Below are 22462 nucleotides of genomic sequence, written 5' to 3'. Positions count from 1 at the left end.
AAGAAACTAGGTTGATGTTAGTGGCAAAATAAGGTTATCGTCTTAGAATTACAGTATCAGTCACTTGAATATTGATTGTTTTGCTTATTTTTTATAGTTATTTTAAATTTAGACCAATTATAACTATCAATAAATCTAGTCTTTATTGTATTTTCTTCCTGATCCTTATAACCTTTAGAGAAAAGGATGTTAAAGTCTACTTGGGCTGCACTGGTTTACATACAGTTCTTCTTAGGGTAAATGGGTGAATTAGCTAATGCATCAAGGTTGGCATAGGGCAAGACTACTCAGGAGACACTAAAGCGTAGGGCGTTGATTATTGGGAAGTGAAGGAAAATAGTCCAGCTTTGTTAGAAAAATGGAGAAAGACAGTGATATTTTGTATCAGAAACCTATGGAGAAGAATTTCAAAAGCAAATAATTGGTGAAGTGATGTGCTTAGAGACAGTACTAAGACTAGAAGAGAATATTAACCTAAATACTTAAAACAGCATGCCTGTTAGTAAATTTTGACTTAAGTGTTTTGGAATAAACATTTGGATGTTTTTAAAATTGTCTGTACTAGTCAATGGTAAACTAGATAGATAAAATCTATTTCTTTCGTAGTATCACCAGAAATACAGAATTCTTACATTCAACTTTTAGGCAGGTACTAGGCAAGGCAGTATTTAAACTAACTAATATATCTAGCACTATCTATATATACATGCATCTATCGTATGTATACCCTTTTTTTTTTGTTTAAGGTCATTGGAAAGCTCACTTGTAGTTTATTTTAAGCAGTGAGGAAGTAAAAGGATTTTGGAGGGAGGCTTTGAACCACACATGTGGAAATAGCCTTACATGTATTTATCTTAAACTTCCTTTCACAGACTAGCTCAGCCAATTGATTCTACTGTAAATAGGAAATCTGCCCTTCTTCCTCAACCACAATCTAGTTGTTCCAACATGTGGCTAAATTAAGGCATGAAAGGTTAAATTGGAAGGAAGATCTTTATGAGTAAACAAAGAAAAGAAAAAGAGGAAATATTTCTCCATTTTGTGTCTAATTGACACTTCCAGTAGACTTGTTGCTGAAAGCACTGCAATTCCTCAGTAATTCTGCCCTGATGTCAACTCAAGAATATTCTCTTGCTGGTCAAATGCGTGGGATTGAATATCTTTTGAGCTTAAAGGCTGGTAACTTTGGAATATGAAAAATTCTGAAAATTTGCAAAGTTGAGGAGACTGTAATTTCAGCTTGTACATGGAAAAAAATGTCAGTAGCTTTAATATCTGGTGATCTCCAGGAATTTTTTCTCTATTAATGTTCTCTTTTCCAAACTCTCCTGCCCCTTCCAAAAACACTTAAATAGAAAATATTTAAAGTGAATAGTAAGCTGAAATGATTTAATTCAATCCTTTACTTTCTGAATAAGTAAACCAAGTCTTCTGAGAGTCACGGGTTGTCCCCATAGTTATGCTCTTATCCTGAGATAAGTCTGTGAATTGTCTCAGCCACCATTTCTGCAAATCGGAGTAGTTCTTAGGATGCGGTTATGATTAATGTACTTCTCCTAGAGCATAGCTAAGAATTAATTATTTTTTCCTCTCCATTTATTACCTTATATCTCTTATGGAACTTTGCACAGTTCAACTCATTAGTTAGGTATATATCTATCTCACTATACTGGGAGCACATTGCTTGTTCATGTCTAATTCATTCTTAAATCTTCCAGTGTTGCCTCCCACCCTACCTCAAGCTCAGAGCCTTGTACATGTAGGCATAGAGAAAAGCTTGCTGAATTGAACCACATCAAAACCATAGAGAAAATGTATTAGCAGGGAGAAATCCGAAAATGATTTCTAGTCCAACTTTTCAGGTTTATCTTTCATAAAAAAAAAATAGCCATACATTTTGATTTAAAACCTGACTTGACTCATTTTTATGCCCTTTATTTCTTGGTTTCTGTCTTCAGCGTCTTAGTTCCTCGCCACACAAATGCTTGATCTTTTCTGCTAGTTGGAAATTACCATGTCAGGAGTCTGACTCTGGAGGAAGTCTGAAATGTTTCTCACACCTGTAACCTCTTTTTCATTTTAAGTGTCCCTATCTTATTTGATCTTTACTCTTGTAGTAGCATCCTGGTGGCTTCTCTGACTCAGCTCTCCTTTGCGGGCGTCCATTTCTACATGCCTATAATACTACTTTCTTCTGTCGTAGCTGTGAACATAGCACTTCTTTTGTCAAAAACTTTTTGATGAGGCTTGCTGGATAGCTGAGCTCTAAAGATGTGTGTTGAGTTTTGTGACCTATACGTTAAAATCTATACTGCTTTACTCTGCTTGGCCTGAGAGTGGCATTCTTAACTCTTTGAATTAATTGCTTTGTTTGGAGGCTATAGAAACTGCCTTAGGTCAAGCAGAGTAAATATAACTCTTCATCAGATGCTGGCAACTCCTAAAGTATATTTTTATTACTAAATTACTATGCATGAATGTTTCTTAAATAGACCTCTGCTGAATGGAATTTTGGACTCCAATTTCATAGACAGTCACTATGCTCCATTTCTGTAAATCTAAGCTCATAAAATAATAGACAAATATTTGTAGAGCAAAAAATTTACTTGATAATTTTGTATTATGATTTAATCACTTTGTGGATTTTCTTGTGGATAAAAGGCTTTGTGTTATTTGAGTACTACTTATTATGTGAGTACTACTACTAGAATTGTGTGCAGAATTTAGAAGTCCTCTCCCTCAACTGGAATATTTGTAAAAAATGAAAAAGCTAAAAACTATGTGCAGTGCCCTCTCGAGACTATTTTGTTTAAAAAGATAATTTTTTAGAGCAGTTCTAGGTTGAAAGCAAAACTGAGAGGAAGGTATAGAGATTTTCCAGATGTCCCTCCTCTCACATCTGCATGCCTCCCCCCAACTCTGTCCATACCTCCTTCTCAGAGTGGGATATTTATTACGCGATGAACCTATGTTGACACATTCTTATCATCCAAAGTCCATAGCTTATATGAGGGATCACCCTTGGTGTTGTATATTCTATGGATTTGGACAAATATATAATGACATTTATCTGCCATTTCAGTATCATAGAATATTTTCACTGCCTTAAAAATCCTCTGTGTTCCACTTATTCATACCTCCTTCCATCTAACCCCTGACAACCGCTGACTGAGTTTACACTTTTAATGTCTCTAGATAATTTAAGAAGCTAACAGTGAACTTCTGTGGGATCCTATATGGAATGAAAATTTATAGTCCTACAAGCCACTTAAAAAAGACAAATTAGGGAGCTTTAAATACCTGTTACTTATGTCAAAACATGTCCTGCTGCTGCTGCTGCTAAGTCGCTTCAGTCGTGTCCGACTCTCTGCGACCCCATAGACGGCAGCCCACCAGGCTCCCCCATCCCTGGGATTCTCCAGGCAAGAACACTGGAGTGGGTTGCCATTTCCTTCTCCAATGCATGCAAGTAAAAAGTGAAAGTGAAGTCACTTCTTCGTGTCCGACTCTTCGCGACCCCATGGACTGCAGCCCACCAGGCTCCTCCGTCCATGGGTTTTCCAGGCAAGAGTACTGGAGTGGGGTGCCATTGCCTTCTCCAAAAACATGTCCTAATATTGTCTAATTCTTTATGGAAGGGGAGGAATAAAAGTTTTGAAGTAAAATAATTCAGTGCATCAGGAATATATTCCTGGCTCTTTAATGAGAGAGAAGCTTCATTTCTGCCTAGTAGATTGGCATGCAGGCTGCCTCACTACTAACTCTCTTTCGATCTTTATGAATGGTAATATTTTCTATTTGTAATTTTGCTATTAAAAATCATGAATTATGTTTTAATCAACATACAACTTAAAGGGAAGTTAAGGTTCGTAGCATTGTTTTCATTTCGATGTAAAATGTGTGTCATTTGTGACTACCCTTTTAAAAGTGAACTCTGAAAATGACTTCTTTCTACCACCATTTTTTTGAGTAATTAAGCTTGAAGCACATTTTGTCTCACTGATTCTTCAAAGTTCTGGCTGTCAAAAGTTACATCATTTTCCTTAGAGTTTAGAAGAAAAAAGCACTCTTAAATAATAAAATACTTCATTTTAATGCCTGAAATCCTTCTGTCTGCTGATATCTCAAAGAATAAGAAAGTTATCCTTATGGCTGTAACATCCATTCTTGACCTCTAGGAACGGAGTAATTTGAGGCAACCCATGTTTGTTGTTTTGATGGCGTAACTATTTTAGTTAAGGTTTTGTTGTTTTTATTCCAAAGTGAAATAGATTTTACTCCAAACCATGGAATAGGAAACCATAGTTAATTGATCAACAAAACAACTATGGGACTTCCCTAGTGTCCAGTGGTTAAGATTCTGCTTCCACTGCAGGGGGCAAAGTTTTGATCCCTGGTCTCAGAGCTAGATCCCACATGCCATGGCCAAAAAAATTAATAAGTAAATAACAATAATTGTTCTTAATGCTTTAAACCTTCTAGTCTGCATTATATCAAAGTGAAGTGAAGTGAAGTGAAGTCGCTCAGTCGTGTCTGACTCTTTGCAACCCCGTGGACTGTAGCCTGCCAGGCTCCTTTGTCCATGGGATTCTCCAGGCAAGAATACTGGAGTGGGTTACCATTTCCTTCTCCAGGGGATCTTCCCGACCTAGGGATCGAACCCAGGTCTCCCACATTGGAGGCTGATGCTTTAACCTCTGAGCCACAAGGTATATCAAAGTATTCACCATCAATTGTTCAGGCTATTTTCATTTTTTTCAGTCATCATGTAGACAATAGAAGTCTTGATAGAGTAAAAGCTTATGCACATGTTTACCTTTATTCTATGGTGGGAACTGGAAAAGGGTTCATTACAGTAACTCTGTATAGGTTTGAGGTCACATGCTTAACTTGAACTTGTGCTTTATATATTGGCAAAATAATTGTCCATAAAGGTCTTTACATCCTCCTGTCTAATACAACACATGTTCTGTCAGGGAAAGTTGTATAATTATGAGTCTTTGGTTGGAAAAATTCTAATTGGGCAGTTAATTTTGGCAATCCTAATTGCCTTGCCAGATAAATTTTTTACTTTTTTGTCAAAGATATCTTATGATTCTCTTCCTGAAAAGTGTTTACCAGCACACTGATAAAACGGGCTGTAATCACTTCTGGTTTTTATCAGTACCTAAGGAACAGACCTTAGGAAATGTCACCCATATGATCTGCCAAAATACTGAAAGACTTCTACTTAAGCTGTCTTGAAATTACAATCTCTATAAAATGTTATTTTAAACTGGATGAAGCTGTTATTATAATAGATAAAAATTGCTGCCTACCAAGGTCTAACCATTTTTAGAAATTGAGTATGCTTATATATGAACAACGGAGAAGGCAACGGCACCCCACTCCAATACTCTTGCCTGGTGGAGGAGGCATGGATGGAGGAGCCTGGTGGGCTGCAGTCCATGGGGTCGCTGGGAGTCGGACATGACTGAGTGACTTCACTTTCACTTTTCACTTTCATGCATTGGAGAAGGAAATGGCAACCCACTCCAGTGTTCTTGCCTGGAGAATCCCAGGGACAGGGGAGCCTGGTGGGCTGCCGTCTGTGGGGTTGCACAGAGTCGGACACGACTGAAGCGACTTAGCAGCAGCATATATGAACAAGAAATAGAAAAGGGTCAGAATTAAGTTCTCTTTTCCTCCCATTATTTTCTTAAGGTATTTTTTCATAGGAGAAATGATAAACTATGAAGAATGCAATAGATTTGGAAGTAATTGACATCTAAATTTTTCCTCTTAAAAAAATTTCAGCTTTAGCTTCTCTGTCATATACAATTTACCTCATATTTTTATAACTTGTTTGGTATATGTCTTTCTTGGTAGTGTTTAAACTACCTGAGGGCAGAAACTAAATCCATTTTATTCTCTACTTTATCTTGAATGACTTACATGTGGTAAGTTATTGACAAATATTTAACAAGTATTTTAAAAATAAAGTTTATTTTAGAAGTAATAAAAATAGAAAAGAGCAAAACCTCTTTAACTAAAATTAGGTTTCATGTCTAGGGTGTCTTTATTGAAGCTTTGAAGTACATTGACACTCAAGAGAAAAATGTTTCCCTACCCTAATTTATATATTCTCACAAATCTTCCAGATCTATTAATAAGAAATAGTATTAAATTCTTTTGAGCTGGGATGGTCCTACTTATAAACAGAGTGGGAGGCAATGTCAGTGGTATAATTTGAGGGACAGTAAGAGCTAGGTCTGTTCAAAAATAGCTCCCACCTGGTAGCCACAGTATTTGGAACTCTATCGTTGGAGTTGTTTTGTAGCCGTTAAAGGGTCTCTGGGAGGACCATTTCAAATTTATTTATTCTGGTTGTGAAAACAAGATGATATGCTACCTCCTTTCTGGGGCAGGACTTGTAATTAGGAATTATTATATGAATGGTAACAAACTTTTGATCAGTAAAATGAACATAGAGTGTGCTATCATTTTGTTGAATAGGCAGAGATTTTTCCACCTGAAAATTTGAGAGAGGAAAAAAAAATCTCTGAAAATATTGTTAAGTTAAGCTTAGGTGAAGATTAGAAGCTTCTCCTCTAAGGAGGGTAAGCAGAGATTAAACAATATCAGATACAAGATTATTTGTGCAAAATTTAGGGAAAGAAAGAAAAATGACACATTCCTGGAGCATGGAAGAACCTGTGGAATATGAGTTCATCCAATGTATTGTTGATGTATTTGGATTATGGATTGAATAGGATGGTAGGGCCAGAGTTTGAGGGGCAGTGATTATTAGGACACATATAGGAATGAGGGAAAGAAGTTGCTTAGCAACTCAAAGGCAAGTAGACCTTGTCAGAAAAGATGCCTTGGTTTATGGAATCACCATTTGCACATTCACTTAAGCCAGGAAATAAATGTGGGAGATTTTACTTGTTCTACTGAAGGTTGACTATGATATTGGGATTTATAATAGGGTAAAAATAGTTACCATATGATTCTGCAATTCCACTCCTGGGTATATATCCAGAGAAAACTAATTCAAAAAGATACATGCAGCCAACATTCATTGCAGGATTATTTACAATAGCCAAGACGTGGAAGCACCCTAAATGTCCATTGACAGATGAATGGACAAGGAAGCCGTGGTATATATACATATATACAATGAAATGTTTATTGTTGCTTAGTCTCCTAGTCATGTCCAACTCTTCGTGACCCCATGGGCTGTAGCATGCCAGGCTCCTCTGTCTATGGGATTTCCAGATAAGAATACTGGAGTGGGTTGACATTTCCTTCTCCAGGGGATCTTCCCAACTCAAGGACTGAACCTGTGTCTCCTATGTTGGCAGGTGGATTCTTTACTGCTGAGTCACCAGGGAAACCCCATAACATCAGATACTAATTCTATAGAAGCTAATCAAATTTTCTATAAAATTTAATACAAGAGAATTAGTTCAAATTTTCAAAATCACTTCTTCATATACTTTTATTCTTCCAAGAGTATATGGGGTTGCAAAGAGTTGGACACGACTGAGCGACTGATCTGATCTGATCTGATACCCTAATTTGAAAAATATATTTGTGTAATGTGTCAGTAGATTAATTTTATTTTCTTATTTCTATATCATTAATGCATTATTGCCCAGCTAGACCATACATTCTCTCATTCTAAAGCATACTCCAAATCCCATTGAGATGTGATTAGACATATGGAGAAGTTATTTGTAAACTTTACCTGATAACAACTATTAGTGAAGTGAAGTCGCTCAGTCGTGTCCGACTCTTTGTGACCCCATGGACTGTAGCCCATCAGGCTTCTCCATCCATGGAATTTTCCAGGCATGAGTACTGGAGTGGATTGCCATTTCCTTCTCCAGGGGATCTTCCCAACCCAGGGATTGAACCGGTTCTCCCGCATTGCAGGTAGACGCTTTACCATCTGAGCCACCAGGGAATCTCAACTATTACTCAGCCACAAAAAAGAATGAAATAATGCCACTTGAAGCAATATGGATAGAGATGATGATACTAAGTGCAGTAAGCCAGACAGAAAGACAAATACCATATGATGTCACTTATATGCGGAATCTTAAAAAAAACCAAAAAACTTATTTCCCAAACAAAGACTCACAGACACAGAAAACAAACTTATGGTTAAAGAAGGGGAAAGGTGGGGAGGGATAAATGAGGAGGTTGGAATTAACATATACATACTACTGTATACAAAAGAGATAACCAACAAGAATCTACAGTATGGCACAGAGAACTATACTCAGTGTTTTGTAATAACCTATAAGGGAAAAGAATCTTAAAAAGAATATATTCAATGTGAATTACTTTGCTGCACACCTGACACTAACATGACATTGTAAATCAACTGTACTTCAATTAAAAAACTATAAATATGTATAACTGATTTATAGAATTTATAGAATTAAGATATTGCTAATTATATATTCATAAACAATATACCTTTGTATAAACAATATAAAAACAATATACCAATAAAAACATCTATACCATTAAACAATATTCCTGGCTCCTAAAACCCTTGAAATTCCTCTTATCCTCAGGTGGTAAGAGAAAACAAGCTGTCTTTTGCTATGTTAATGCTGTGACTTTTGAACCATAGGGATGGAGGCTGGATTAGATGGTTTTGACTTTCAGTCCCATCCTCTGAACTCCTGGAAAGGGAGAGAGGGCTGGAGGTAGAAGGAGTTGCCAGTGGCCAATGATTTATTTAGTAAACCACGGAGTTTATTTCATCATTTATTCAGTTTTATGGAGGTAATGAAGCTTCCATAAAATCTCCAAAGGAGAGAATTTAGAGAGCTTTCAGTTTGAGCACGTCGAGTTTGGATGGAGTGGTACATTCTGAGAGGCCGTGAAGCCCCATGTTCTTCCCCCACATCTTGCCCTGTGCATCTTTTCAGAATGGCTGTTTCTGACTTATATCCTTTTAGAATAAACCATTAATCTACTAAGTAAAATGTTTCCTCTGAGTTTGGTGAACTGCTCTAGCAAATTAATCCAACTCAAGGAGGGGGGTGGATCTTGGGAACTCCTGATTTATAGTCAGAAATACAGGTAACAACCTGCACTTGTGGCTGGAGTATAAGGAACAAGGAGGGGATCATGGGAACCTCTGATCTGCAGTCAGGGTGTCAGGAGCACAGATAACCGCCGGGGAGGGGAGGGGCAGTCTTTATAAAACTGACCTCTCAACCTGTGGAACCTGGTGTTCTCTCAGATAGTGCCAGAATTTACATTGTAGGAACCCCTGCTAGTGTCCTGAGCTTTGCTTGGTGATGCGGAGAAAATCCTTCCGCCTCCACAGCCACCACTGAACTGGGAGCTCTTCGTGGGGAAAGATGGCCACACATTTGCTGACTGGAAGTGTTCTATGTCAGTAGGGTAAGAGTAAAAAAGAAATACAGGGGGATGGACTGGGTTTCCCCTTCATAGGTAGACTGAATGTCATTTTCCCTATTTATTGACGTTCTTGTTTGGCATTTATGTTTTTCTATTTCCTGCTTTCTCTTTGGTAAAGATGATATTGTGTTCTGTGGTGGGTAGAAGGCAAACTCAGGGAAGAGGGAAGGAAAGTAACTCATGACTTATTCTCATAGTAAATAGGCTCCTGAATCATGCAGAGTATGAGTCACTTCCTACTTGTTTTGCTAACCCAGTGTTTCCTCCACTGAAAGAATCAATGGTAGCCAAGTAGAGGAGAAGCCACAGGATGAAGCCGCCACTGCCTTCACGTTGTGGCTATTTATAGTCAAATCTGGTTCTTCCTCCCCAGCAGCATCCCTGGGCAGGTTATCTAACCTTTGTAAATTGAAATTTTATCTGCTATAAAATGAAGGTCTTCATGGCGGCTGATTGCAGGGCTATGTGAGGGTTAAATGAGCGCAGAGAGATCATAACGTGAGCCGTGTTCACAAACTGCTCAGTAAATGTCAGCTGTTATTCCTCCCAGGACAGACCCCCAAGCCTGCTCAGGCTGGAATGATCTCCAAGTTAAAAAGATGACCCAGAAATTCGTGACGTATTTGGAGATTCCAGTTTGGAGATCTTTCTAACCAAATCAGATCAGATCAGTCACTCAGTCATGTCTGACTCTTTGCGACCCCATGAATCGCAGCACGCCAGGCCTCCCTGTCCATCACCAACTTCCTGGAGTTCACTCAGACTCATGTCCATCGAGTCAGTGATGCCATCAAGCCATCTCATCCTCTGGCGTCCCCTTCTCCTCTTGCCCCCAATCCCTCCCAGCATCAGAGTCTTTTCCAATGAGTCAACTCTTCGCAGGAGGAATGGTGGGGAATTATAAAAAAAACCCCGAGGGCTCCAAATCACACCAGGAAGTAACGGTCTCTGTCACAAACACGGGGAAAAGGAAACCTTTGATCTGTAACAGAAGTGATATTTCATTGAGCCAGTTTTCTCCCTAGAAGATTTGAATCACAGTTGGTTGATGTTTCACAGGAAGTGAATGCTAACTCATAAGTAACTTAATGGAGAATTACTATGAACTGTAATCACAGAGAATTTAAAATACTACATGCTGGATAATTTACTTGAGAAACAATTCATGCCAGGCAGACTAAAGAGTCAACCTTTTGAACTTCCCTCTTGCACATTATAGCAGACCTACTTTTTTTTTTTCCTTTTTTGGGCCTAAACTGTAGCAGTGTTTTGAAATGTTTTGAAAGCCTCTACTTTCCCTCGCTTTTGATGCCTGACCAACTGTAAGTCTGGCTGCTGCCTCATCTGCTTTACTGCTCTCCTAACAGCATCCAGTGTCAGCTTTAAAACCAATGGCTACTACTCGGTCCTCATAAGCTACTCATACTCTTGCCCACATTACACGCTTTTCATATCATTTATTCTTTTCACTTCGGTTTTCTCTCCTTGTCACCACAAATCTCTAACCACTGCTGTGTTTTGCTGGAGTTTTCTCTGTCATCCCTGTAGTGTTTTCAAGGTTGAATCCTTGGTCTGTTACTCTTTTCTGTTTTACTTATTCTTCTTAGATAATTTCATTTATCTACCATCAATGTGTCAATCATGCCTAAACCTGAATCTCCAGAGTTTAGACTCTAATTTTCAGACATCTATCTGACTACATATCCAAAGTGAACATCTGCATCTGAACCAGCCCATCAGAAATACACTCCTTCTCTTTATTTCTTGTCTTGGCTTATGGACTCTCATATCCCCATTCAACTGCAGCAGAAAGTCTAGGAATCCTTTGCTACTCTCACATCTTCATCCATATCGAAGTCCAGTCAGATTTACTTCCTAGCATTTTTTCCTTTCGATCTAAATGCCTGAGTCTTTACTGACACAGACCTGTGTCTTTATTATTTCAATAATCTTCTAAATGTTTTCCATTCTTACCTTTTAAATAATATCAACCCTGAAATATCAGTTACTACATTCCAATCTCTGTTCTAAGTGCTTTATTTATATTAACTCATTTAATTCCCAAGATAAGCCCCCAAAGCAGGTATTCTTATTATTGGCTTTTTACAGATAAGATCACTGAGGTGCAGAGAGGTTAAATAACTTGATCACAGAGCTGGTGGAGGCAAGATGTTAACCCAGGCAGTTGGGCTCCAGAGTCTATCCTTCTCTATGCTATCAGAATAATCTATGCACACGGAAGTTTCTGTTGTTTGCCTGCCACCCATAGCCCAGAGAACAAAGCTTAATCTCTTCAATGGGGCATAAAAGCTCCATCTACCTGTTTTTATGGCTTCACTTGTCACTTCCCTCTTCACACTATGTTCTAACCACACTCACCTCATGCTATACTCTGGCATCAATCTCAGCAGCAACGATGGGTTCTCTGTCTTTCCATAGCCACCATCCAGCTTGGCATTCATTTTCTCTGTTCTCAAACTGACATATTTCTTAAACACACAGTTACAGATGCTGTAACAGTTCAGCCAATTTGTAAAAAGGGTATTGTGCCAAATAGAATTCCAAGATGCCTCCTGTTTCCCCCAGTTCCTGACCCTTGGTGTACATGTACCTTAGTTATTCAAATAAATACTAATCTAGGTATTACTATGAAGGGATTTTTTTGCAGACGTAACAAAAGTACTAAATCAGTTTGACTTTGTAATAAGGAGATTGCCTTAGTGGGCTTAACTTAATCACATGAGCCCTTCAAAAGCAGATTGTTTTTTTTTTCCCCCAGCAGGAAGAAGTCAAGAGATTCAAAGCATGAGAAAGATTTGATGTGCTATCTCTGGTTTGAAGATGAAGGAGGCCCCAGCAAGGACTGAGCAAAGTGTCTAGGAGGTGAAACTAGCCCCTAGCTGAAAGTCAGCATGGAAACAGGAACCTCAGTCCTCCAAAGGCAAGGAACTGTATTGTGCCACCAAGAATAAGCCTGGAACTGTTTTTTAAATGCAAGATCATGTCATCTGTGAGTAAAAACTGCTTTACTTTAACTTTTTTAAATCAGAGTGAATTTTATGTCTTTTTCTGACTGATTTCCATATCTAGAACTTCTAGTACAATGTTGAGTAGAGGTGGCAAGAGTGGGATTCTTATGGGGAGAAACTTTTATCTAGTCTTTGTCCATTAAGTATGAAGTTAGCTTTGGGATTTTTGAAGATGCCCTTTTTAGTGGAGGAAGTTCCCTTTTCTTCCTAGTGTGCTTGTGTTGTGTTGTTTTACCATGAAAGGATGTTGGATTTTGTGAAATGATTTTTCTGCATTGATTGAGGTCACTGTGTGTTTTTGTTGTTTCTTGATACAACAGTAATTGCTTTTGTGACATTAAGGCTATTTATTTCATTCCTGGAATATGTCTCACTTGGTCATAGGGTCTAATCCTTTTATATGTTGTTGGATTCAGTTTGCTGGTACTATATAGTGATTTTTGTGATCCATAAGGAACATTGGTTTGTAGTTTTCATGTCTTTGTCTGGTTTTGGTATGATGATAGAATAGACCAAAAGAGAATTACATTAGAAATCAACAAAAGAATGAAATTTAGAAAATTCATAAATATATGGGAATTAAAACAGTCATAAATAATCAATGGGTTAAAGATGAAATTGCAATGATATTTAATTAAAGATGAATGAAAACAAAAACACAACATGCTAATACATAAGTGATGCAGCTAAAACAGTGCTTTGAGGGAAATCAATGCTTTAAACACATACATGAAAAATGAAAAAATCTTAGGACAGTAACCTAAACTTTTAAACTTAAGAAGCTAGAAAAGAACTAAACAAACCCAAGCTAAACAGAAGAAAGGAAGTAATAGTGAATGAAAATAAATAGAAAAAGGAAATCATTAAAACCAAAAATTGGTTCTTTGAAAAGATCAGCAGAATCTATAAACCTTTATTTATAGACTAATGATTTTTAAAAGGGTTCAAATTAGTGAAATCAGGCTGAATAAGAGAGCATCACTATCTGAGCCCTAACTTCCTCATCTGTAAAGTGAAAATTATAATATATGCCTCATCAAGTTGTTATGGACATTAAATGAGAATTACTGACCACTGTGCTTGAAATGTAATACGCGTAACGGGCGAATGTAATACGAAAGGTTGTTTCTGCCTACCTCTTTTGTACTTCTAGTTTATTTTTTACCATTTTATTCTTTGCAAAGTCTAGTTTAAAAATCAGAAGGGATTATTCATACTTGTTTAAATCTACTTCACTGCTTATCTTCAGTGCCTTCCATATTCTAATCCCAATTTGCCTTTCCATTTATAGTCCTTCCTACAGCCTGGCATTGATGCTTAGCTTTGGTGAGAACTGTTTCATTCACTCTTCCTTGAGCTGCAAATGATGTAGGGATTTGTTTTCATGTATTTATCTGCTTATTTTCCAGCTCTAGCTTTTCTTTTATTTTTGCTCTCTCACTGGTACTCCGTAGACAATTGTTTTCCCCTCTAGCCCATACCAGAGCAGAATGAATAAGTCAAGGCTTTTCTATTGTGAGCGAAGGCAGAAGCTTTTGGCTTCTGCTAGAAGTGTTTCCTTACATAAACAGCTTTCAAACTTGTCTCTGTCCCCATACAACAAGCATGTACACTAAGGTGTATATACCTTCCAGGCCCTCATCCTGCATCATCCTTCAACTTTTCTTTCACGTCCAGTTTGAAGCTCAGTCCATTTCTGCATACGACTGCAATCAATTTATTCAATTATTTTATCTTTTGACTTGTATAATTGCTTCATGACCAAAGCCTTGCCAGGATGTGTATACCAGCATATCACTACAGTATTACCTTGGATTGAATTACAAACACCAATGTTACCTTGGATTGAATTACACCAAAAGAAAATGCTCCAAAATTTAAAAGGTATAAAAGTAAACAATATTTCAGACAGGGGTTAATAAAAGGAGTTTTTATGCAGTTTGTTCCTGCATCATTTTGCCTACAGCTTCTAAAATAAAAGTGAGTCATCTTTAACAATGCCATTCAGAAAACATTAATTAAGACAGCATCTACAGAATACCTGCTGTAAAAGAATACCTGGTGCAATCAATGCACACACACATTTTCCCACTTCCTATCAAACAACTTTGTCCTGTTTTTTGTCAGGCATATTGCCATTTACATTTTCGAGGTTTATAGTGTTGACCTAAAAATAGACTGCCAGTTATTTCCCCAGCAAAAATGGGTGTATCCAAGATTTTTTAAATTGCATTTCGGAGCCTGCAACCATAGTGAGCCATGTGCAAGTCCCCAGGCAACTTGGAGAGAGAACTCTTTTAAAGAGGGGAAAAGGAAGTTGGGGGGTTTGTAGTAGACAAAGGGTCTATTGGTGGAATTGAGAGTCCTAGGTATAGTGGCTTTTCATTGGCAGCATTATCTCTCCCTGGCTGAGCTCTTACCAGGCAAGAAGTGGAAGTCTGTCGTCTTCCTGTTGGCCTCAGCTATCATGATAGGGTATGAGAGCTCCTCCTTCTAGCCTCCTGACTCTATTTTAATTGAAATTTCTGTTTAATTTTTGCACAACTATATACCTTCTTAAACTGGCCTTTTTAAACCAAGCAACAAAATGTCTGCATCCCTTTGAGGTGATAACTATATTGTTCAGCATTTGTTCTATGGATGTATAATATGATGTTATATATGATCTGTTGTATGTATGTTATACAACCTGTGTGCTATTATAAGACTTGCATGATATTTTCCATTTTTCTTAGATAAGCAATATTCTGATCAGTTTTACAGCAAAATTATTGCTCAAATACTTAATTTTTTTATCCTTTCTTTCCTAAGTTCATTGAGATAAAGACAAATTTAAAAATTTTAAGTCTAGGTAGTCATTGGCTATCATATTGACCAAGCACATGGGAATTTCAATTAATGTATACTAATACTGTAGTTCACCAGTAACATTAAAATATGATGTCTTTTCCCCAAGGCTTTGAAAGTTCCATTTAGATAACATCTGAAAAAGATATGCCATCAAACAGTGCAGTATATTACTAATTTTATTGTTGAGGCAGTTTTATGAAATCACTGCCCCCACAACACAGCTTTTATGCTTTATTACCTTTTGACATAAATGACTACTTACAAAAACTGAAAACGCTATGAAAATGTCAGAACAGTCCTGGTTTCTACACATCCCTGGCTTTATAGACTCTAGCAGATCGTGAGGTTTCAAAGTACGCTATCATTAAGAATTCCTAACACATATCTTTTTGAAAAAATACAGAATAATGACTTTTCCAAATATTTCATTTATTGACTCTTGTATTCAAAATTCTAAATCTGAACTTTAACGTGCAGATTATTGTTCCCACAATTGCAGTGTAATCCCACCCATTTTAGTGATGGCATTTTGTATGCTTAAGGAAAACATGATTGGGAGGCTCTGCATCTGCACTGTAAATACAGAGATTAGAAGAATCGCTGTTAGCTAGGTAGTACCTTTCATAGTATTTCCAAATAATAATGACTTCACAAAATGGGCTGAGGTTGGAGTTTATTTTTAAGAGTCTACCTGAATATGTGCTTAGGTTAAGAGAGGTAGTGTGCATTAATAATTCAAAATGCTACCTTTCATACTTGCCTAATTAAAAAAAGCTCTTCACTAAATCTATCAAGTGGAGTGAAGTCTCTGTTTGCTACTACCTTCTCCACATCATTGGCTTTCCTCTTCTATTTGGAAGAATTGAACAGAGAAGCAAATGCTATTATAAATATGCCATGGTTTTGCAAGGGATAGTCAGTTAAATAAACATTCATTCAGATCCTACTTTGTAGTGGGCGTTACATAGGTACTAGAGGTTCTGAGATCAATGTTTTGTGGTTTCTGTCTTTGAGTTTACAATTTAGAGGGAGAAATAGTCACACAAACAGGTCATCTCAATATGATAGTTTAAAAAATAATATTCAGGCAGAAGGAGTCAGAGTATTTGGGGAAACAGAGTATTGATCCTGTCTGGCAAGGTAAGGAATTCAATGCCTGAAGTGAGTCTTCAAAGTCAAAAGCTAGCTACATAGAGGGCAGTCTACGCAGCTGGATGGACAGGAGCATTTTCCACCTGGTTTATTTAGTCCCATCTTGGCCAGCTGGCTGAGTGCAGTTGTTCAGACTGTGCCTTTATGTTCAGCCCATGCTGCTCTGACTCGCACTCTTATACCATTTTGCAATTCATCTGCCTAGTGGAGGCACTTTTATGTAATTTCTCCATCCACAGAGGTGTCTTTTTTATGTTTGTTCAATCAGAAGGCCTGCTTTTCTTGCGATTTTACAAAGGTGTTATATTTTAGCTTTGTACTGTCGGTCAGAGAGCAAGGCTTGCTCTTCATATCATCTTTAACTCATAAGTTTGCTAAGCATCCAACAGTCCCTTGTCTTCTCTTCTGAAAGCTTCCAGGCATCCTGAGTTTGCTCCCTGTGGGCTGTCAACAGCTAGTGAACTGGATAAGCAAATGGAGAGGCTGGTCTGCACCCCGGGCTGTCTCTCTGGTCTAGATCAAAGTCAACACAAACCAAAAGAAAGGTGGACAACTGGCCGACCACTTAGGGAGTGGATCTCAAAAGGAAACGACTGCACACTGAGTTAGTTTCCAGAAAAGTGAGCTCCCAGGGGGCTCGAGTTTTCTCTGCTCTCTTCTCATTTCTGCCTGGTGCCTCCCTGACTATTTATTCCTTCCTTCCATCTGGTTGCTTCTACAGACTCTGCTAGTGGAAAACAAATGTCACCATAGGCTCCAAATCTCTTTCTCTAGCATTGTTAGCAGGTTTTGTTTAGCTTTCTGTGGTAGGTGATTTATGTTTACCTATCCCTGTGCAGACCTGAGAGATGGAAGGGACCCTCTGGCTGGGGGATGGAAGAATCTACTAAGTTCAGAGAAGGTGTAGATGGAGGGAAAAACAGGTTAAAATCTAGAAATACATGTGTTATAACATGTGTATATGCTGGAAATCACTGAAGAACTATTAGGGAACACTCAGGGTAGTGGCCAGTGTATTTAGCCCCTTGTTTTATGACTCCTTTTTTTCAGGTAAACTCGATCTTTGAGAACTAGGTTGAATACTGGTACTGATCAGTGTCCCAGTACAATATCAGAACTCCAATAAGCAGGGAGATGCGCTTGGTCAGCTCTTGACTATCTTTGAAATCACTGAGCAAATATTAACTCTGTAGATAGTAAAAGGTGATGGTAAATAGTTTAAATTCCTTTTCCTCCTCTTTGGGGGTGAAATAAGGAGGACTTTAAGTGTATTGAAAAGCCTTTAAAATTCTTATTCAGTATTTCTGAGGCTCTCTGAGGAAAGATTGCAACCTGGGAAGCATGACTTTGAACAGAAGTTGTGTGATCTTTGGGGAAGTCCTAGCCCAGCAAAGTCCTGCTTTACATAGAAGTTAGAAAGAAAATCTGATCCCTAGCCAAGAAAACCAGCAGTGATTGTTCAGAGGCAATCAATTGACAAAATACATTTTGGAGAGGAAAAGTGCTGGGGATAGAATTATCTGGACAAATTGGGCTTTGAGTTAATTCGATCAAGTCTTCAGGAAGAGGTGAGAATTGACATGTAAGCATGACCTAGAGAGATTGCACCCACCTACTCTAAGGAGCAGTATCTGTTCCAAGTAATATTTGGCAAGGTGATCAAAAGCCCACAGACACTCTGCCATTACCCTGTACACAACCTTATGGCAATGTTTCATAAGTGTAGGCTGAGGACCGCTGGGATCAGAGACTCCTAGGGTACTGTAAAATGTCCAGTTCCTGGATCCTACCCTGACTTGATGGTATCAATATCTTAGAGTGAGAGTCAAGAAACTGGCTATTTTTTAATGACCCTGAGTAAATCCTAGGTCTATCATTTAAGAATCATTGATTTGTAGAATAGTATGTGTTGTATGTAATACTAATAGGCAAAATTGTGGGAGTCTGTCTACACAGAGAAGCTACAGAAGTAAGCTTGAAGATGTAAAATTCCATGGTATGCACGTACCTCTTCATGGGAGGTCTGTCGAGATATATTGTTACTTACAAGTAAGAGTACTCCTACCAAGCCAATCTGCTTCTCATTTAGGTTATTCCTCCTTTAAAAATAGAGAGTTTTTTTTTTTTTTAAATGGATGAACTGGAAGTGGGTGGGTGAGGAGGAAAGGGGAAAAAAGTCTGATGTTCACATAGTAGCCTGTTTATAATTAAAGTGATAAATGTGGGTAAGTAAGTTGTACTGAATATTAAGATGGTATGCTCTAAAGTGTTGAAGCACTAGCTCTTTGGGGAAAAAGTCCTGATTTAGAAGTTGCTTATTTTTGTGTTATAAATACTTCCAGATTCATCCATTTCAACCAACCAATGCTTTAACAACCAGCTAGCAAAGTTCCTAAAATTTTAATGTCAGTTTTTATGAACCATCCCTGGTGGCTCAGTGGTAAAGAATCTGCCTGCCAATGCAAGAGATGTGGGTCTGATCCCTGGGTGGGGAAGATCCCCTGGAAAAGTGAATGACTGCCTACTCCAGTATTCTTGCCTGGAGAATTCCATGGACAGAGGGGCCTGGTGGGCTACAATCCATGGGGTGGCAAAGAGTCAGACATGACTGAGAGATTAACACTTTCACTTCACACCAGCCTACCAGCCAACTCCACTGATTTTATATGTAAACTAGCATATATAAATATTTTTTTTCAAAGTGGATTTTGTAACTTATTTATTATATTGAATAGTACATAGATTCTTCAAGTCCTAGTCAACATTTGTGAGTCAATGCACTTTTTCCCTTTTGATGTTCTTTTTGCATCATTATGACTTTGATATATTAACGTGGGTTTCCCTGGTGGCTTAGATGGTAAAGAATCCACCTGCAATGTGGGACACCTGTGTTCGATCCCTGGGTTGGGAAGATCCCCTAGAGGAGGATATGGCAACCCACTCCAGTATTCTTGTCTGGAGATCCCATGGACAGAGGAGCCTGGCGGGCTACAGTCCATGGGGTCAAAAAGTCAGACATGACTGAGTGACTAAGCACAATAACACATGTTAACATGGCCAGTGTACTTTTCATTCAATTTGTTTTTCTAGAATTATACACTGCTCATGTGCTTTGAAATGGAGAAGGCAATGGCAACCCACTCCAGTACTCTTGCCTGGAAAATCCCATGGATGGAGGGGCCTGGTGGGCTGCAGTCCATGGGGTCACTAGGAGTCGGACACGACTGAGCGACTTCACTTTCACTTTTCACTTTCATGTATTGGAGAAGGAAATGGCAGCCCACTCCAGTGTTCTTGCCTGGAGAATCCCACAGACGGGGGAGCCTGGTGGGCTGCTGTCTGTGGGGTCGCACAGAGTCGGACATGACTGAAGCGACTTAGCAGCAGCAGCAGCAGCATGTGCTTTGAAAAGGAACAAAGAGACTTTATCATTGTAGTAGAAAATGAACTACAACTACTAGATTCAATAAAAGTTAATTTTTTTTTAGAAGTATTTGTAAAACTAAATGGCACCAGTATATCAGATACCAGTCTGATTAGTTTTTAAAAAATTTTCTCCTTTGTAAAATGATTTGTTTATAGACTTGGAAGATAAAGAGGTATCTGGTTCAACTGTTGGAAAACTCTGGCAGTGAGTGGGTCTAACAGAGAAATATTTGCTGTATAATCTTCTGAAAGGAAAATAAAGGTATGAGAGAAATCTAGGAAGATCTTTTACTAGTACCTACAGATACTCACATATAACTTTTCATAATGGGAGAGATTATTGAGAAAGACAGATATATTTTGAGAAAACTTCCTTTGATAATTCTAATTTAGTTGTTGTGTGACTATGGTCTGAAACAATGGTCCCTGCCTTTGACCATCTTGTTTTCCAGAAATACTTTGACAAGTGAAAGTGTTAGTCTTTCAGTCATTTCTGACTCTTTGCGACCCTATTGACTACAGCCCACTAAGCTCTTCTGTCCATGGAATTCTCGAGGCAATAATATTGGAGTGGGTTGCCATTCCATTCTCCGGGGGATCTTCCCAACCCAGGGATCGAATCTAGGTCTCCTGCATTGCAGGCGGGTTCTTTACTATCTGTGCCACCAGGGAAGCCCTACTTTAGTAGGATATAAGACTTCCCTGGTGGCTCAGATGGTAAAGAATCCACCTGCAGTGCAAGAGACCCAGGTTCAATCCCTGGGTTGGGAAATCCCCAGAGAAAGGAATGGCTACCCACTCCAGTATTCTTGGGTTTCCCAGGTGGCACTAGTGGTAAAGAACTCACCTCTACTTTCCCGAAGCAAGAGACATAAGAGACACAGGTTCAGTCCCGGGGTGGGGAAGATCTCCTGCAGGAGGGCATGGCAACCCACTCCAGTATTCTTGCCTTGGAAATCCCATGGACAGAGGAGTATGCCAGGCTACAGTCCATAGGGTGGGTCAGAGTTGGACACAACTGAAGTGACTTAGTGTGCATGCAAGCAAACACTGAGCTAGAGTTAGGATTATAGTAGCTTTGTTCTACCTGACAGTGCTGTTTTTAGAGGAAGTTTGGAATTTAATATTTCAGAGTGGTGGTCCGGTGGTTAGGACTCGGCACCTTCACTGCCATGGCCTGAGGTTCAATCCCTGTTTGGAGAAATGAGATCCTGCAAGCTGCACAGTGACTCGATGGATGTGAGTCTGGGTGAACTCCGGGAGCTGGTGATAGACAGGGAGGCCTGGCGTGCTGCGATTCATGGGGTCGCAAAGAGTCGCTGACTGAAGCTGCACAGTGGGGTCAATCAATCAACTAATTGAAAAAAAGAGTTGTTTTACTGAGTCATACAGCTAAAGTAACTAGAAGGGAGGAATTTTGTGGGGACATTGATTAAAAATGCTAAACATCTGGATTGTATGTTATGGACTGAATTGTTGTCCCATATTCATATGTTGAAGCCCCAACTTGCCAGTGACTATATGTCTTCCTGCTTTTGATGACATGTGTAGCTGAACATGCAAAAACATCATTACTTGAGCAACAATAATATTTTTAAGCATCCAACATTACCAGGTGGGACAAGTTAATAATCAGATAAAATCTATTTTCAGTGAGTTTTCCATCATAGCATGAAAATTCTAACACACCATGGAGAAATATAATTTCTTTAATATAAAGAAAATATAGTTCAAGATTGGTATGGAAATAATTTAAGGTAGGATTCTATTGTTCAATAATCTGTATTTTATTTTAAATATAAATTTTGCTCTTGCCAAAACAACTTAAGGTGGATTTTAAAACAAACATTCATGTAACTGTGGTAAGTTCTCATGTCTATTGCTACCTGTGGGAGCATTAAGGATAAAAAGTGAAGTCAGGAATCACATGGTAAAGGAAAAGCAGTTCTGCTCACAGGGGATAACATGTTCTGCAGGAGTACAATTAAATTGGCTCTGGGAGTCTTGGTATTTCAAGGAAGGAATAATCTAATAGCTTGCATAGATCTCCTTGTTGGTATTATTCCCTTTATCACTTTGCAGTACATTTCATTGTCCAAACTCTGCTTAACATTCTGCTGTATAACAAAAATAGCTATTTTCGAAGATTGAATAACGATGGATCTGTAGGGTTTCATCAGTTCCCTTCGGCGCAGTTTTTCCTAGTGGCCCTTCACTTTCCCCTGCAGCTGGGTGATGGCAGTATCCCACATATTCTGGCTTTGTGAACAGGAAGAAGGGCTTGCTACTGCCCTGTTTTTTTTTTTTTTCTTCATCTATATCTAATATGTGTGTATATTTCCTGGCTAAGACAAAGGGTGACAGAGATCCTTCCTGTTTTTCCTATCTTTGGGCTCTTCCTGCCTTCTTCCTTCTGGTTCCTCTGCTTCTTCAGATTCCCTGTTGGCCATTTGTTTGAACTTTGACCTCCCATCTTGCACCCTCGGCAAGTCTTGCTCTCCTCTCTGATTGTGTAAGATCTTTCCTATCTTTGAAGACTCTTCTTCTTTTTTTCATAGATAAACTACTCAGAGCTT

The 22462-nt window shown here is 38.5% G+C and overlaps 1 long non-coding RNA gene across 3 annotated transcripts in view; it reads left to right on the top strand.

The window, feature by feature from the left end:
• Positions 1-22462, top strand: part of LOC123334995 — a 63830-nt gene that overhangs the window by 3054 nt on the left and 38314 nt on the right. For all 3 annotated transcript variants that reach the window (XR_006553190.1, XR_006553189.1, XR_006553188.1), the window contains exon 2: positions 12209-12439. This is a non-coding gene — a long non-coding RNA (uncharacterized LOC123334995). The remainder of the gene's footprint in view (positions 1-12208; positions 12440-22462) is intronic.

This window comes from Bubalus bubalis, chromosome 9 (genome assembly GCF_019923935.1).
Source record: "Bubalus bubalis isolate 160015118507 breed Murrah chromosome 9, NDDB_SH_1, whole genome shotgun sequence".
Classification (NCBI taxonomy): domain Eukaryota; kingdom Metazoa; phylum Chordata; class Mammalia; order Artiodactyla; family Bovidae; genus Bubalus; species Bubalus bubalis.
The sequence above is the reverse complement of the archived record's forward strand: the minus strand, read 5'-3'. Positions and strand labels throughout refer to the sequence as shown.